Here is a 17,823-nt window from a genome sequence, read left to right as displayed (position 1 = left end):
TCAGCAGCCTAACTTATAAAGAGAATATATAAATAGCAGCCCCCCAGCTTAGACACAGACAGAGGTTTGCTCACTGGAAGGAGCCTGTGCCAACCGCCCCAGACCCCATTGTAGGAAAGCCCCCTAAAAGCTCGCTCAAGGCTCAGTCTGCAGATCTTCTGGCCTTTGTCTCGTGGTTTCTAGAAGTTATGAGATGGCCATAGCCTCTTTCCCTCTCCAGTTAAGCCAAACTGTAAATTAATCCTTTTCCCTTTGCCTATGTCTGTTTCCTGATTTCTTTTGGAATTCAGGGAAACCGAGGCTCTTGGTTGATTAAGGCCCTGAGTGTCCTTCCATACAAACATGGAATTGCTGGGACCCAGTGAGGGAGGATGGAAAGGAGAGGGCTGGGATCCCGTCTCGCAGGCAACCGCCAGCCTTCGGGAAGATGCCCACAGTGGACACAGGCAGCCGCCAGCCTTCAGGAAAATGCCCACAGTGGACACAGGCAGCCGCCAGCCTTCAGGAAGATGCCCACAGTGGACACAGGCAGCCGCCAGCCTTCAGGAAAATGCCCACATTGGACACAGGCAGTCGCCAGCCTTCAGGAAGATGCCCACAGTGGACACAGGCAACCGCCAGCCTTCAGGAAGATGCCCACAGTGGACACTTGTTTGCTGCTGTTTCAGGTAAAGCCTGTTTCTGCCGGGAAGCAACAGACTGGCATTTTAACAAGGGGAAGTCCATAGTGCCTGAGTCAGCTGCTTGAGCAAGCTGTGTTCACCAGGGTCACTGAAGGGCACTTCCCAGCAATACCTGCCATAGCACGTGCTCCACAGGGACGCCAGAGAGTCAGGTAGAGAAGGGGCCGGTCCAGGGGGATGAGCAACAACTGTGGATGGAGGAAGAGTCTCAAGACCCTGGAGAACATGGGAAGTTGCAAGACTACACAGACCAAAAGTCTCTGACTTTAGAAGTCACTACACCACCGGAAGCCCCCAATCTCTGAGCTCTGGTTCCACGGCTTCAGTCCCAGGAACTCCAGGGCAGGCACTGCCATTTGGTCCTGGCCTGTAATTTTTTGGCCGCTCCCTGTCCCCATCCTTAGGTCAACACACACCCTAGTCCTCTGACTTCCACACACAGGGGGCATCAAAACCGTTGATTTACAGACCCCAGCGGCACGAGATGAGGGCCCTCCGGCTGTGCCACTGTCCTACACAGCAGCCACATCTGGGCTCTGCTGAAGCTGGTATAGAGGGTTTCCTTCCCTGGGCTCTGGGGCCAGCCAAGTCCCTGCCAGGGCCACGCCCACAGGCAGCAAGCCAGTGGCCCTAGGCAACCACTCCTTCCCCACAGAGTATAAAAGACAGAAACCTGAGATAAATAAATTCAAACAACAAAAGGAGTGTGGCCCAAGACAGCATCAGCAGATGCGGGTGACAACTAGCTACTTCCAAGAAGGACCCAGGGGTAGCTCCAGGCTAGATAGCACCAAGCAACCATTGAATGATAGACTGGCTCTGTCGCCAGGCCATGCCCACTGCCTTCAAGGTATAGGACAGTCACATGCTCAGACTAAGCAGCCACCCTCCGCCTAAGTACCTTTTTTCCTCCATTCCCGGGCACCAACCATTTGGGCTTCTGGAAGGTAGGTACACACTCAGGATACCCCACTTAGACCCGAGCCATTTGCAAAGCCAAAGGGAAGGCCAAGCCCCATTACTAACCCTGCATACCTTTCTGCAGCTGGGCTCCCTGCCCTGCTTTGGCCACTGCGACCCTGGCTGCAATATCGGCACTCAGGACTCCTCTGGACCACTCAGGACCCTCGTGTGGGACCTCTGCCTGCCTGAGACGTCTGTCTTGAGAGTTGGGGTTACAGTCTGGGATGGGGTGAGGGGGACGTGTTGCAGGCGGCTGGGTCCACTCTTGTTACAACAAGGCACCCTTCAGCAGTGGGACAAGGCTCCGTGGTGAGCTCTCTCTGCAGGTCGTGGGACAAGCCTGTCCCCATTCTCTGCCCTGTAAATAGCGGGGCTGTTCTACAATGTGGGCCTGATTGTTTTCCTACATGGGCTGATTCGGGGCATGGGACAAGCTAAAGAAGGAGAAAGGCTGCCTTACAGACTGGGGGTGAGACCTGAGGAGGGGGGACTAACCCTGCCCAGCACCCTCACTATGCTGGCTCCTGCCTGCCAGGCACAGCCAAGGGCCACCTTCTTGACCTAAAGAAAACACTTTATTTTTAAACAATCACCCACATCTTCAAGGTTTTTTCCCACCCCTAGCCATTAGAGTGTGGGGATGAGACCTTCCAGAGGAACAGACATGCTGGATCCCTTAGACACGCGGCCGTTACCTGGTTCTGTAAGACCCTGGGCCAGACCTGAATGCAAGGGTGACCCAATCCCCTCGGCAGTAATGTTCAGAGTATAGCTCATCCTCCTGCCCTTAGTGACAACATACAAAGGCTTTTAATTGGCACACCCTTCCCCACACCTGCAAGCACCGCCCACATCCCTGAAGATGCAGGACTCAGTTTGACTTGTCTCAGAGGCACTAGCTCAGCAAACAGCGAAGACCTCGGCAGCCGACCCAGACCCCATAATACAACGCCTCAATCTGCTTACGATAGAACGCAAGAGTGGGTGTCTATTTTCAAAATCATGTGTTTTCCTTAGAACAAAACAAAAACTAAAAAAAGAAGAAGAAGAAGAAGAAGAAGAAGAAGAAGAAGAAGAAGAAGAAGAAAGGAAACAGCCAGCGAAGAATTTACTGTACACGCTGCAGCCAAATGAAAACCGGCTGGACCGTGACCAAGCTCAACCACATTTCGGCGCCACTCACAGGCATTAACTCATCCTGTTTGGTCCAAGAGCATGCCACATAATACGTCTACATCAGTATGGGGCTCCGTGGGTCACCCTCATCAGGCTGCCAGGGGCTGCGCTGAGGAAGTGGCAGGCCTGGGACATCTGAGGCCAACCTGACCTGGCTCACCCGGAATGAGCCAACATAACTAACAAGCATGTCAGCGTCCTCCCTCTGAACCCACCACATCCTGCGAGCTACCAGGTCGTGGCACCTCTATCCCCACACAAACCCACTGTTATGTTGGTTTCTCACCCCCGACCCTCATCTCTCTCCCTGATGAACTAGGGAAGAAAAGTTAAGCAGATTATGCATAACTGAATATGCAATTAAGTACTGCTAAACACTGTTAAAGTTTTGAGTTCTGTGTTGGGCTTTCCCTAAAACTTTACTGTAAACATACCTCCAACGCTGTCTGTAAGCGATTAAAATTGCCACGAGTAGGCACATGAGAAGCCTTGAACAGGGAACCACGGGCCCCCCAAAAAAGCTTGGGTGTCCTCATGTCAGCCAGGTCATTCTGGACACTCCCTGATCACCCTGAGGATACTCCAGCAGTTACAGAGGATCGCTACAACCATGGCTGACGTCATGCTCCCGTCATAACCACTCAGACAGAGCTTGATGGGAATGTAGCACTCCAGAACTGCACAAGTCTGAGCAATCTCCATCTTATCAAACAGATATTCTCACTTGGACCAGAGAGGGCACACCTTTCCAGAAGGCCCAGCAGAGGGCCTGTGGCTGGAGCAAACATGATCTTTTATTTGTATGAAGGGTTGCACCAAAGTTGGCACAAACACCCTTGCCACACACTGCTCCTGGCCATGTAACCAGACTGTTTGGTTCCCTTTTCAAGTTAGTCAGGAGACTCTTCCCTGTGTTGTCCTCTGATGTCGCAATGAAAGGCTTAGGCCCAACGAGAGGCCTCTTCCAATGGTCTTTGCCTACTTCAGATTTTTATCATAAGTTAAGTGGGCTGAGCTGGCAGCACCAAGAAGAGACAATGGGGCAGCAACAGCTGTGGCGGTGGCGGTGCTACCAGCAGAAGTCATAGCAGCAAGATGGTGGCTGAGGGGGCTGGGGAGATGAATCCATGTGTAAAATATGAACACTTGCATTTAGATTTTCAGAACCCGCGTCTATCCGGACACAGCGGTGTGTGGCTGTGATCCCAGCACTACTACAGTGGGGGGGGGGGGGCAGAGACAGGCTGATCCCTAGAAGTCACTGGCCAGCTAGCTCAGTGTACACAGAATCAAACAATAAGGAGACCCTGTCTCAAACAAGGCGGAAGGTGAGGACCAACACATCAGGCTACGCTTTGGCCTCTGTGTGCATGACATGCATACATGCTGTTGTGGAATAGAGCTTGTTCTTTTGTGTGGAACATTTGTTTAATGGTGCAAAGATGTGTTGCATTCTTTTATGTTGCATTTGTTTAACTCTGTGAGGCTGTGTTACTTTGCCTGTCTAAAACACCTGATTGGGTCTAATAAAGAGCTGAATGGCCAATAGCTAGGCAGAAGAGAGAAACAGGTGGGGCTGGCAGACAGAGAGAAAGAGAGAGAGAGAGAGAGAGAGAGAGAAAGAGAGAGAGAGAAAGAGAGAGGAAGAAGGAGAAGAAGAAGAAGAAGAAGGAGGAGGAGGAGGAGGAGGAGGAGGAGGAGGAGGGGAGGGAGGGAGGGAGGGAGGGAGGGAGGGAGGGAGGAGTGAGAGAGGGAGAAGGAGAGGACACCAGAGCCCAGCCACTCAGCCACACAGCCAGTCACAGAGTAAGAAGAAAAGTAAGATATATAAAACAAAGAAAGGTAAAAAGCCCAGAGGCAAAACATAGTTAAAGAGACACGGAATAATTTAAGATAAACTGGCAAGAAACAAGCCAAGCTAAGGTCAGGCATTCACAGGAATAAGTCTCTGTGTATTTATTTGGGAGCTGGGTGGTGGGAACCCTAAGAGCAAGGAGAAAAAAAACTACACATGCACCTCCATTTGTAGACAACACACACACACACACACACACACACACACACTGGCTGAAGAATTGAGAGGCCAGCAACAGAGAAGACCAAAGATAATAAAATACAGAAAGGGTTTTTTGTTGTTGTTGTTGTTTTGAGACAGGATGTTACTGTTTAGTTCTGCCTGACAAGGAACTCAGCGTAGATCAGGCTAGCCTCAAACTCAGAGTTCTGCCTGCCTCAGCCTCCTGAGTGTGTGCTGGGATAAAGCATGTGCCACCACATCCAGCCCAGAGAGAGTTGCAGAGAGCCAAAGATGAGGGACTGCAGGCCTTGGTCACAAGGTTTCGAGAGCTAGCACGTCTTAGATTCACTGTAGGTTTCAGAGTTACAACACGAGCTGTTGGTGGGAGTCACAGGTCCCCAAGGCATGGGAGCCGTAGCACTAGACTGCAATAACTGCTGCCGCCAACCATTGCTAAGAGCCAAGGGATACACTACTGGTCCAGTGCCAGCCACTGCCAGCTAAAGCCCAGAGAAAGAAGCTTCCAACCTGGGCACTTGCAACCAAACACCTCTGGCCTCAAGTGTCAGGAGCAAACTGCCCCTAGCTCTCAGGACTCAGCATCAGAGTCTGCCCATATCTACGCCTTCATGCTGGAAGGCTTGGGCTGTCAATCCAACAGCTACTAAGCATTTAGGAAAAGAGCACAAAGCCCCCAAAACCCTCTCTGCAGCTGTCTCTCCACTCTTCCACAGTATAGCTACACAACTATCCCTAAACTCCAGCTCTGACTAATGGTTATTTAAAAAGAGGAGGAGAAGAAAAAGAAAAAAAGGGGGGTACCACCAGGGACTCGGGAGGTGTCTCAGTGCTTGCTACACAACCAAGAGGTCCCAAGTTGGGGTCCCAAGCTCCCATGTAAAAGAGTCAAGCAGGTGGCAATGCATATAGTCCCGGAAGTTGGGGGATGGAGATAGGTAGATCTCAAGAATTCACTGGCCAGCCAGTCTAGCCAGAAGCAGCCTCTAGCCTCCACACACATGCACGCGCACATCCACCCACACATGCATGCACACAGACAGGCTGGCTTGCACACACCATACACAAATGCAATAAAAAGAATAAACAGAATATCAAGAGCTCTTGGCTTCCTTCAGATTAAAATCTCAGCTCTGTACCGCAAAATAGTAGTTGGCTGCCTGATCCGCTTCTCCCAGCACCCCAGCTACTGGCTGCTTCTCTATACTTCACCTGCCTGTACAGCAGCCAGGCCTTCTGGAGAAATGTAAATGTCCCCGATCTGAAAAGAAGGAGTCTTCCTCCCCAGTATCATGTGCACCTTCCTAATTACACACACCTGCACACACTCCCTCCAGCTCACACCCACCTGCACACACTCCCTCCAGCTCACACCCACCTGCACACACTCCCTCCAGCTCACACCCACCTGCACACACTCCCTAGCACCGACTGTCAGCAGGGGACCAGAGTTACTCTCATGGAATCAGGCAGGGGGAGAAACACGGGAACATGCCTTGGGGTGTGTGTAAGATGTGTGCCTGGTGTGCCACGTGGTAGTCAGTCCTACTTGAGTGCTGAAGATGAGCTAGCTTGGCCAGTCGACTGGAAAGGAGCTGGGCCAGTAGGGGTCAGCCCGGCCCATAATTACCCATCTATGACTTCTCTACTCTGGTAGTGTTTCCCCAAAATGACAAAGTAAAGTGGAGATTTGCCAAGTGCAAGCTCCCAAACTGGCCTGCTCAGCAGCCTGCTTTCCTAACCACTCACAAGAGCAAGGCCTTCTAAGAACAACAGCCTCCTCCCATGGCAAACTGCTTCCTCAGCACCCAGTCGGCGCGAATCAAGCCTCAACCTGTCGTGGCATATTCTGATCGCCTCTGACACTCCCTAGACTGTCAATAAAGTTTACATTGAGCCAGAGGGTGGAGCTAGCTGCTAGGTGACCATTGTTAGCCACAGAGATTTTGGAGGACCCAGGATATATATAGAGACACAGGAAGTAGTAAGGAGGGACTTAGAGAGATTCACAGCCCTTTAGGATTGAGGAAGGAGAGAGAGGAGGTCGCTGGCCAGTTCTCCGTCACTTCTCTGATCAATCAGGTTTTTAGTCCAATATCTGACTTTTGTATTTAAAATAGAACAATATAACTAATGGCTTCCTCAACCCTTATCTCATGCATGTGGCCCAACCAACCCCATATGCCACCATACTGAAAGAAATGCCTTAAATCAAATCAGCCTCACCAATAGGCCCCTCTTTCTACACACACATACACCCACACACACACACGCACGCACATGTGTGTGCTGCGCCTCTGACAGCTAACAACATCGGTGGTGGCTCTGCAGGGCCTGGCCTCTGGGCACGATGGATGACTGTAAAAGCCAGGCCTCAGCTAAGGCATGTGGCAGTGTACGTCCGAATATCAGGATGATCCCAAGAACAGGAAAGAGAAAGGGCAGAGGGTCGATCCCCCTGTCCTGCAGCTCCTCCTCAGGGCTCGGGGGCCCCTAGCTGAGTGCTGCCTTCCTCTCTGATGGAAGCTGCCTGGCTACTCTGCCCCTCACCTCTTCCGTCTCCTCCCAACAGCTCAGTCGCCTTGCCTCTGATCTATTACATGTCAGCCTCAGCCGAAAGCAAGAGGGAGCAGTCACTGTGGATGAGGGACTGGCAACTGCAGGATGAGGACTGTGCCCACCTCCTCTAGAGTGACCTGGTGAGTCACAGCCTAGGCACAGGAACGTCTGTGACAAAGCTCTCAGCCCTCTCAGCCCCACCCCCAGCAACCTTGAAAGGGCTTCTCCAGATGCCATTACTATTGACTACACCAGGATCCCACACAGAACATGGTGTGTGGATTAACACCCAGCAAGTCTATGAAGGAGGCTGTGTCTCCCTCCTAGCCATGATACCCAATGACCTGTGGCTGGGCTCCTCCCTTCCCAGGGGCCAAGCCACACACTCACACCCAAGAAACATTGCTGTCCAGATGCTGGAGTTAAGGCCAGTGGGTAGAACGACCATGAAGACCAAGAAAGGGGGCTGCAGTACCCTAGCCTGACCTCGCTGGCTGATCTCAACCCAAGCACCTCTGGGACGACAGTGTGGAGCTGGCCTCTTGTGTCACAAGAGGACAAAAAGAATGAGGAAACCAGGAGACTGCCAAGTGTGCCAGAGCTGAGATGCTGAGGAGAAAGGGAGGGGATCAGAAAGCTCCAAACAGAAATAAAACATGTCCGGCTGGGGCCAGCTTCCCCTGCTGCTGTTCATGGGAGGCTTTGAAAAGACAGCTTTCCAATAGAGGAGGCTCAACCCCACAAGCACCCAGGACACAGAAGAGCAGGCAGGCGGCTGTAAATCTCCTGCCCTGCCACTTCCTCCACCCCCAGGAAGCTGCTTCTCCCTAGACCATGACTCAGTCTAGAAGGCCCACCTGGACCCCACTGGGCTCCCCCTGGGAAACTCCAAAACCACTTCCTGGTGAGACTTGCAAGGTGACAGCTGGAGCATGACCCCTCTCTTGCCCCAGGGCAGAGCCCATAAAATGAGAATCCCCAGAAAGAGATGGGTGTTTGCGTCCCAGGCTGTGGAGGGGCTGAAAGAAACATGTAAGGAGGGATGCCCTGATACCCACTCGACCCACAGGGTCTTGTTAGCACATCTAGACCCCTCCTCCAAGACCTATCACTCCACCCACCTGCCCCCAAGCCCTGCCCCTCTGTCGTCCACCTTTAACTTAGACCTAGCTGTCACCTACTTATCCCATCTCACTGACCTTGAAGAAATGTCACAGCTGCTGTTGTTGCAGCAAGCTGGACGCCAGGAACGTAGCATTCATCCCTACACAGCAGAGCCACGCTCCAGCAACATCACTGCTACCATGAAGCAGCCACGGACAGAAGGGCCTGCCTGCCCAGGACCAGCAAAGTCAGGCAGACCCGGCCCAGTGACACCTGGTCCAACCTCATCCCACGCCTACCTCGGAGCTGGGGGCCCAGGCTGTCAGTCCTGTGTGGGGTCAAGCACCTGCAACTCTCGACGCCTCCACCCACAGCTCGGGTGCGGCTGGGTCACACACAGGCAAATGCAGGTTTGACCTCATCATGCTCCCAGCAAGGGTGGGACTGAGCCAGCTCAGCAACACAGAGAGTTTTCAGAAGCCATGGAGCACCAGCCACCAGAGGGGCAGGCAGTGTCTAGGGACAATACTCAGAAGAAGACCCAGGCCTGGCAGGTCAAGGTCAGGCACACAGTCCTGGGACACAGATGTCACACACACACACACACACACACACACACACACAGATGTGGGCACAGAACAACCCTCACATACCCACCGACTGTTGGTGCACAGACTACCCCACGTATGACCTCACCCATCCTGGACAGGGTCAGACCACAGACACCTAAAGGAAACCTAGGAGGAAAGCAGGTCCCCAACAGAGAGGCCACCTTCTATAGCCAGGCCCACCACAAGCTGTTTTCCAGTTGGTGCTCATTGCCTTACATTCTGGCTTCACTAATTTCACACTTGGGTTTTTGCTGTCCATGTCTGACTTTAAAACAGGATCTCATTGAGCCCAGCCTGGCCCCAAACTAATATGTAACAAAGATGGCCCTGAACTACCAAGCCTTCTGAGATTACAGAGGTGCACCATCACGCCTAGTTTTATGTAGTGCAGGAGAGCAAAGCTACCGAGGGCTTCACACACGCTAGGCAAGCATTCGTCCAACTGAGGTACATCCTCCGTTCTAGCTTCACCGGCTTCTAGACGTTACTGCAAGCACATAGAGGGTGCTGGGAATGTGTGCTTGCCTTTCTCCCTGTTTTTCCCTGCTCTCCTCCACAGCCCTTCAGCATGGCGACTGTGCACCCTGACCGTCCTCTGCAGAGGGAGCATGTGTCCACCACGCATTAGAGGAATCTTCTCTCATCACGGTGCTAACATAGCATGTGCAGGACACAGAGGTGGAACGCCTTCACTGTTGTCAGCATACTCCATAGAACTGTGACCAAAGTGACTCGGATGTGAAAAGGCAAACAAGTCACTGGGGAGCGGTGGCATGTCCTCTTATGAAGAACATTAAGAAACCACTGAGCTGAAGTTCAACTCATGAACCAAAGAAAGAAAAGAATGGTTGTTGCCGGGTGCTGGTACACTGTAAGGACCCAAAACTGGGCCCCTTCTTCCCCAGAAACACCATCACCAACCCTGACAACCTGAGTTTAATCCCACACAATAGAAGCAGTGAACTGAGTCCAGCAAGTGGCCTCTGACTTCCACCCAAGCTAGGGGTACACTCGTGTGTACACACACACACACACACACACACACACACACACACTCTTCCCTGAAGCCCTCCCTCAAACATCTGAATTCATGCTATACAATTCAAACTCACAAAATAAAGTTCCTGCATAGCCATTCTAGCTTAACACCGACACTACAAACCTTAAGAATGAAGAAAAAGACCTGAGCATTATGGGTTTCACCTGCCTGGCAAATGAGACACTCATAAAAGCGGCCAGCAGAAGACAGAGTTGGGAATAAGCAAGATGGCTCAGCTGGTAGAGGTGCTTGTTGGTGAGCCTAACAGGAGTTCCATCTCCAGATGCCACACGTAGGAAAGATCTGAGTCTCTCAAGTTGTCCTCTGCTCTCCACAAATACGCCTTGGTAAGCATGTACCCCTACTCCCTGCTTCCACACACAAAGAGAAAAAATAAATGAGATAAAAATTAGGAATTAGTGTTTCAAATTTTTCTTAAGAACCGGGAGTCAGTGTTTCAAAGCAAAAGCATCTAGAACACCCAGCCCCTGCTGAGGAGCAAGGCGAGCAGGCGACCCAGCAAAAGCAGTAGCAGGACCCGAGGCTGGAACCACTCACCAGGGTTCAGGGACAGGCGGTGTGACCACAACACCGCTCTCCAGCAGACACTTGTCATGTAGAGGGAGGGAACTGGGAACAGGGTCCACCACTAAGAGCAACAGTCAGATCCTTTCACAGAGTAGGCCAGCAAGTTCTACCAAAGCCAAGAGCCACACACCGTGACCCAGCAGTGCCCCACCCGGAGGTCACAGCCTCGGAATGACAGCTGTGCCATAGCTGAGGGTATCTGTGGAGGTACTGTTTATCCTGACTTCCTGTTTCCCCGTGGCTGCCCTTACCAATTACTAAATCCCAGAAGCTTAAAACAACAGGCATTAACCCTCCCTTGTCTCTGGAGGCTGGAAGCCTTAAGTCAGTGGCATTGGGCCAAAGTCAAGGACCATGTTAGACCCCCAAGAATTACGTCAAGGCTCTTCCTGTGTCTGGTGGCTGCAAAGGGTCCTTGCTTGTGGAGTTCTTGGTACCCCCAGGTATACAGAGAAAGACATTCATGGGGACGGTCTGACCGGCAACTAAAGAGGATGCAATTGCTAAATGGAGACCCCTGAGCTCCCAGGCAATCTGCAGGCATTTGATCCCTCCTAAGGACCACACACATGGGGAAGGCCTTCTGATTTACCGAGTCCTTGGATTAACACAGTAATCTCATCAGAGCCCCATCTAGGGCCGGGGAGATGACTCAGTGGGGAAAGAGCTTGCTGCACCAGCATGAGGACCTGGGGGTCTGGGCCTCCAGAATCCACAGAAAGCTAAGTAAAGTAGCTTCTAGTCACAACCCCGTTTCACCTACTGCAGGGGTGTTGCAACGCTTTAATAGAGCTCCTCATGCTGTGTTGACCCCCCCCAACCATAAAATTATTTCCTTGCTACTTCCTAAGTATAATTTTATTACTGTTAAGAATCATAATGTAAACATCCGACGTACAGCCCCTGTGAAAAGGTCATTCAACCTCCAAAGGGGTCATGACCCACAGGTTGAGAACCACTGTCCTGCAGGAAGCTGGAAGGTGATACAGGAGAAGCCCTGGACCATGGGTCAATGAGTCTGGGGCACACAAAGGCAAAATAATAATAATAATAATAATAATAATAAGAAGAAGAAGAAGAAGAAGAAGAAGTAGTAGTAGTAGTAGAGCCTGTTTCAAATAAAGTGGAAGGCAAAAACACCCACACGTGAGAAGAAGAAGAAGAAGAAGAAGAAGAAGAAGAAGAAGAAGAAGAAGAAGTAGTAGTAGTAGTAGTAGTAGAGCCTGTTTCAAATAAAGTGGAAGGCAAAAACACCCACATGTGAGGTCGTCCTCTGAACTCCACAAGCATGTATGGCATTATGTCCTGACATATATGTGCTCGCATTGACACACACACACACACACACACACACACACACACTTAAGAAAAAACATCACAATGCCCTCCAGACACCCAGAGCAATGTCTGACAGAACATTAGGCACCAGGGGCCCAGGCGGGCTGGGGTAAAATCCATCTTGGCAGTCACTGCTCCAGGGTCCACCTCATCTCCACAGAGCCAGCTCTGCACAGTATCTTGACTCCTCCACCCTCCTCCTATGAAGGCACCTGTGACTGCAGCCAGGTTCTCCCAGATAAGCTCAAATAACCTCTCCATGAGGAAGACCTTCAATCTGCCCACAGCCACAGGAGCTATTCACACAAGACCACATGAACGAGGCACTAGGGTCAGAGTCCGACAGCCCTAGGGAAGTTACACAATCTGTAGAAAGCCATAAGAGCAGAGAGCACAATGCCTAGTGTGGGTCTCTGAGTGGGGCGTGCTGCCATAGGGACCGCTGCCTGCACACCCAAGCCTGCGTGGGTCTCTGAGTGGGGTCTGCTGCCATAGGGACCGCTGCCTGCACACCCAGGCCTGTGTGGGTCTCTGAGTGGGGTCTGCTGCCATAGGGACCGCTGCCTGCAACCCAGGCCTGTGTGGGTCTCTGAGTGGGGCGTGCTGTCATAGGGACCGCTGCCTGCACACCCAAGCCTGCGTGGGTCTCTGAGTGGGGTCTGCTGCCATAGGGACCGCTGCCTGCACACCCAGGCCTGCGTGGGTCTCTGAGTGGGGTGTGCTGCCATAGGGACTGCTGCCTGCACACCCAGGCCTGCCCGGGGAGGAGAGCATGCCACTCTACAGTGTTCTCAGGGCTCTGCATTTCCTGCACAAGTGAGCAGTCCCACTGGTTCAGTCAAACACACACCCTCTAGGACCATGGTGGCCGTGACTTCTAAACACAAGTCTGCAGGAGGAGGAAGACGACAGACACAGGCTAGCTTTACCCAATTCCAAACCTCTATGTCCAGTTCAGAGGACCAAAAAGGCTCAGCTAGGGGATATCCCGGTGGGACCAGCTCTGCACACGAAAAGATGAGACACATGTCTACATCCTGGCAGCTCCTTTTCAACATGTCAGATCTCTCCATGGACCCAGGCACCATCTCTTCTCCCACTTGACCTTAGTGATCCCACCTGGGGTCTGTCTTCCTGGGCAGCTTAATATTTACAGTCTACCGAGGCCTGGTTGCCTGGACACAGTTGGCTACAGAGAACTCTTCCAACATGGTGTGAATAGAAACCGCTGAGAAGGACCAGCCTCTCTGCAACAGGCCCCCTGGGGGCTGACAGTTCCACCTGCCCTCTGGGATCCAGCATCCACATACTGCAGAATGGCAGGCAGAAAACTACGAGGCCCAGGCTTGTCAACGAGAACTCAATGATGCATCCAGAAAGCCGCTCACTGCAAGGCTCGTGTCTTGGGCTCTGGTCATGTGCACGACAGCATCACCACATGCGGGCTCTCCACAGGGAAAAAAAAGAGTCCTTTGTGGGATATTAATAGCCTGGCCAGATGTGGGCATGCCTGGGGTATTTCCCCAGGACTGTGCCGGCTCCCCACAGCTGCACAGGCAGGCAGGCATCAGCCCCTCCACTCAAGCTGCCAAAGCGAGTCACATGGTATGGGGGCGGGGCAAGTATTTACAAGATAGCTCTCCTCATCATAAACACGACATGCAGACTGAGCAGGCCTCCAATGCATTCAGGACATGGCCATTACGTGGAAAATCAACTACAAACATGTACACTGTATCTTTGCTCCCAACAGAAAACAAGGGCAAAGGAAGCCTGATGCTGCGCCTTCAACTTGCGGGCTCACCTCAGGCAAGGCAGGGTTAGTGCCTCAAGAGAAATACGGTCAATGTGGAGACCCTCTTGAGCCCCCCAGGAGGTTGCTTAGGAGCTTTTCTTAGAAACCCAGAAACTGCAGCACTTACCAGTGGCCCAGACCCAGGGGATCAGAGCAAAGTCAAAGCCAGGGCAGCCACAGCACACTCTAGATCCATACTGCTAAGGGCGCATGGCTGATGGCACATGCCACTGCAATTGCATGGATGGCCACATACCTTTCTAATAATCTATTTCATGTAATTCAGTACACAAACATGCATAATACAGCCTTCTAATATGCACTTAACACACTTCAAAAGAGGCATACATAATCCCTTCTGGGTACTGAATCTTCAAAGCAGGCTTTGGCTTTGAACAGTCACACTCCAGCACCTGGGTCAGGTATAGCGCTCACTTATGGGACTGGGCCATGTGGATCTAAAGCACAGGACAGCAATACGGCCCACACATGGCTGCTAATATAAATGTTTGGTTCCAAGGGCGCTAGGGGTGTCCATGCTTCCTGTCGCTATAAATGGACCCTTTGCTGTGCCAATGGCAGAGCCCCAGGCTAGGGCTGGTCCCTTTGGGTTTGAGTGGCTGGACAGTACCACACTACCACATCTCCTGCCACACTGGAGCCACTGAGGACCTGCCATCTTGTATACTACCCACGCAATGCCTGCTGGAGATCTACACTGTGGACCTAATGTCTGGCTGATGCCACACAGTCAGGAGTTCTGTATACTTAGTGTCTCTGAGCTTTAGGGTCAGCACCTTAGACCCCGGATGCCCAAGGGGAAAGGGCCTGGGCATTATTCCAGGTCATAGCTTCCCAGGACTGCACCCCACAGGACCAGAGAGACCTTCCCAGGCTCCATGAAACTCACAGGAGTAACTATCTCCTATTTTAGTATCATTTAATTAAATCTGTGGTGGCTCTCCTCAAAGCTTGTGCTTTAGATACTGAAAATAAGGCCACCTTCCTATACAAAAGTTGTTGGTCCCAAGGCAGACGCACACACTCAGGGGTACTGGGCACACTCAGGAGTGGGCATACTTAGTCAGCTGAGCCCACTCCAAGGCTGGGCACACTTGAGCAGTGCAAGAACGTGCACACAATGGGCCTGGTAAGACCTCAGGGCTGCGGATGGAGAGATTATGGATGGCTCAGGGTTACAAATCCTTTTCGGTTTTTGCAGAGAACCAGAATCCAGTTCCCAACACCCACAGCGGGGTGTTCACAGCCACCTGTAAATCTAGGTCCAGGGGATCCATGCCCTCTTCTGGCCTCCTTGCAAGCATGTGGGATACACCCATACAAACACAAACACATAACTATAATTAAAACACACAAGAAAGATGAAGACAGGCCATGCACACAAGTGGCATACACCCAAACAAACAAAAATACATAAATATAATAATTAAACAACCGTAAAAACCAAGAAATATGAAGCTGAGTACAGTGGCACACACCTTGAATCCCAGAATTTAGGAAGCAGAGGCAGGCAGAGCTCCATGAGTTCAAGGCCAGCCAGGTCTCCAGAGTGACTTCCAGGACAACCAGGGCTACATAGTGAGACCCTGTCTCAAACAACAAAACGAAACCAACCAAGAAAACAAAACACAAAGACTACAGAATTGTGGGAAACCAGAACTTTGGAAGCGCAGACAGCTCAAAAGTGTAACAAAACTTAAAGCACTTTCCTTCCCGTACTATGTGTCCCCTAACACATGCAAGTAGAGTGTGGATCTAAGACCAGAACTGCAGGTGAGCACAGAGCCTTGTAACCTGCCACTAAGCAAGGCCTGTCCCTAATCCTGACATTTGCCCTGTCATAGGCTCAGTATTCCGAACAGACCCGAGGGGCACCCAAGCACCACCAAACCATGCTTGTTAGCCAGACTTCACAGAACCTCTTGGCTGCCGCCTTCCATGCCTGGACACACCAGTTTCTCCCAGAGGCCACTCTTGGATTCTTGGCTAGATTTCCACTATGGCGTCATAGAGACGGGCCCCCAGGGGCAACAGTAAGGACAATGCCTGCTTTGTCCCCACTCAGAGGACCCACCAAAGGCAAAGCTGCTTGTATGGGCCACTTCACACTGGGAAAGATCCTGAAAAGTTATTATAGTTTCCACCTCAATGCAAATCCTACAATATACAGCTTAATATTCCTAAGTATTTCCTTTCTAGGCAGCCTTTTATATGCAAACTACTGTGTTCCCCTTATCCTGGGGGTGGGGGAGAGACAACGCCACCCTCCAAGACTGGTGACTTGTCACTCGCTGGGTGACTGACACTGTTGAGCATGCACCAGGCTTTTTGAGGGACACAGAAACCTCAGGCAGAGTTTCTTTTTAAAATTAGACACAGCGAGGTATCAAGAGCAGCTAGCAAGGGGACTGAAGAGGAGAGAGCTGTACAAGTGTGAGCCCGCTCCTCTTGCTCTCCGAATGCTTCCAGCACTGCTTTCCCTCCTTGTTGATTCCAGGGGACAAAACATGCACACAGTGAAACCGCAGATAAGGGGACTACTGTATCCGTGATGTGAAAGCCGAGGCTTGGAAAATCTCTGAGCTGCCAGCTAGAGTGCTGTGCTCACAGCCGGCCAACCAACTGGGCTTCCAGCGAAGACTCTGACACTTGAGCTGGGAAGGCCAGGATGGCAAAAGCCTTGTCTGGAAAGTCTACTAAATGCAGGTGTGTTCACACACACCTTTAGTCAGAAACTCTGGCCAGCCATGGAAGGTATGGGGTCCTTGTGGCTGCCTCTCCCTTCAGTTCTGGAAGTGGCAGGCGCTTGGGGGATTGGGATGAGGTTGGCACAATAAGGCCAAGCAGCACTGGGGGGTGGGTGCCGTTACGGTGGCTGGAGATGCCCCTGAGAAAATGGCTAGATACTTTACCTTCACCACACTGTGCCTGACCATCACCTGTGACGAAAAGGTACCAACTCCCTGCTGAAGCTGCTGAGACAGGTTGGCATCACTACCACACAAGCATGTGCAGCAGGGTTCATGCATACCAGGCCCTCTGAGTCCTAGGCAAACCCAAAAAGCCTCTTCTGTCCACCACCCCGAACACACAAGGGCAGTGACCACAAAGAGCTGGCACATCACCCCCCAGCCCGCAGGTGAGCTCCCACCTCCACAGACTTCCCCACCCCAGCGTCAAGCAGTGGTTGGGAGGGCAGAAAAGAGGCAGGGCCAGCAGCTCTTGAAGCTCCCGAGGGAGGGAGGGAGGCAGGCCACCTTCAAAGACTTGGTGCTTACTCCTGAACACAAAATCCCCAGGGGATTTTTTTTAGAGGGAGGAATAAGTAAGGGTAAGCCATGCCAGGACTCAACCCCAGCTCCCTCCTGTCTTGCTGAAAGTCGGAAGTTGGTGCTGACCCAGGTGAATCTTCATTGTCAACTGACTGGATTTGGAGTCACACGGGAACACACGTGACTGTGAGGGTGTTTCCAGAGAGCTTTAACTGAGGGCGGAAGACCTGCCCTAAATGTGGGTTGTTCTATGCTAGGGCTGGGGCACCAGACTGAACAAAAAGAAAGAAAGGTGAGCACCAGACCTAGATTCCCTCTGCTTCCAGACTGCGGATGAAACCTGGCTGCCTCAAGCACCTGCGCCACTCCTTACCTGACATAATAGTCTATCCTTAAACTGAGCCAAACAAACCCTTCCTTCCTTACGCCACTTTGGTTCAGTATTATGTCACAACAGGAAAAGTGAGAAATCCATCATCCAAATGGGTTTCTCCCAGAGTCCCTTGCTGGCAGCCTGTCCCCCTCCATCCACACGGGGCCTTCAATGCCTCATCCAGACAGCGACCCCTTTGGCAGGAACGCCTCAGTTTTCATGTATGTAACAGAACCAACTGCTGACTCATGGGGTCACCTCCCAAG

General features: G+C 51.8%; 1 protein-coding gene across 9 annotated transcripts in view; it reads right to left on the bottom strand.

Moving 5' to 3' along the window:
* The window catches only part of LOC121453399 (semaphorin-4D-like), a 98,115-nt gene that overhangs the window by 55,520 nt on the left and 24,772 nt on the right, over positions 1–17,823 (bottom strand). The window contains exon 1 of one of the 9 annotated variants that reach the window (XR_005974999.1): positions 1,719–1,737. The exons of the other annotated variants lie outside the window; for them this stretch is intronic. The gene's annotated coding sequence lies outside the window, so the exon portion shown is untranslated. Of the gene's footprint in view, positions 1–1,718; positions 1,738–17,823 lie in introns of those variants that run through there. 9 annotated transcript variants of the gene reach the window in all.

The sequence above is a fragment of the Microtus oregoni genome, unplaced genomic scaffold (genome assembly GCF_018167655.1).
Source record: "Microtus oregoni isolate MIOR12 unplaced genomic scaffold, Mior012 000011F_ref0000422, whole genome shotgun sequence".
NCBI lineage: Eukaryota > Metazoa > Chordata > Mammalia > Rodentia > Cricetidae > Microtus > Microtus oregoni.
This window is presented reverse-complemented; position numbering and strand designations above follow the sequence as displayed.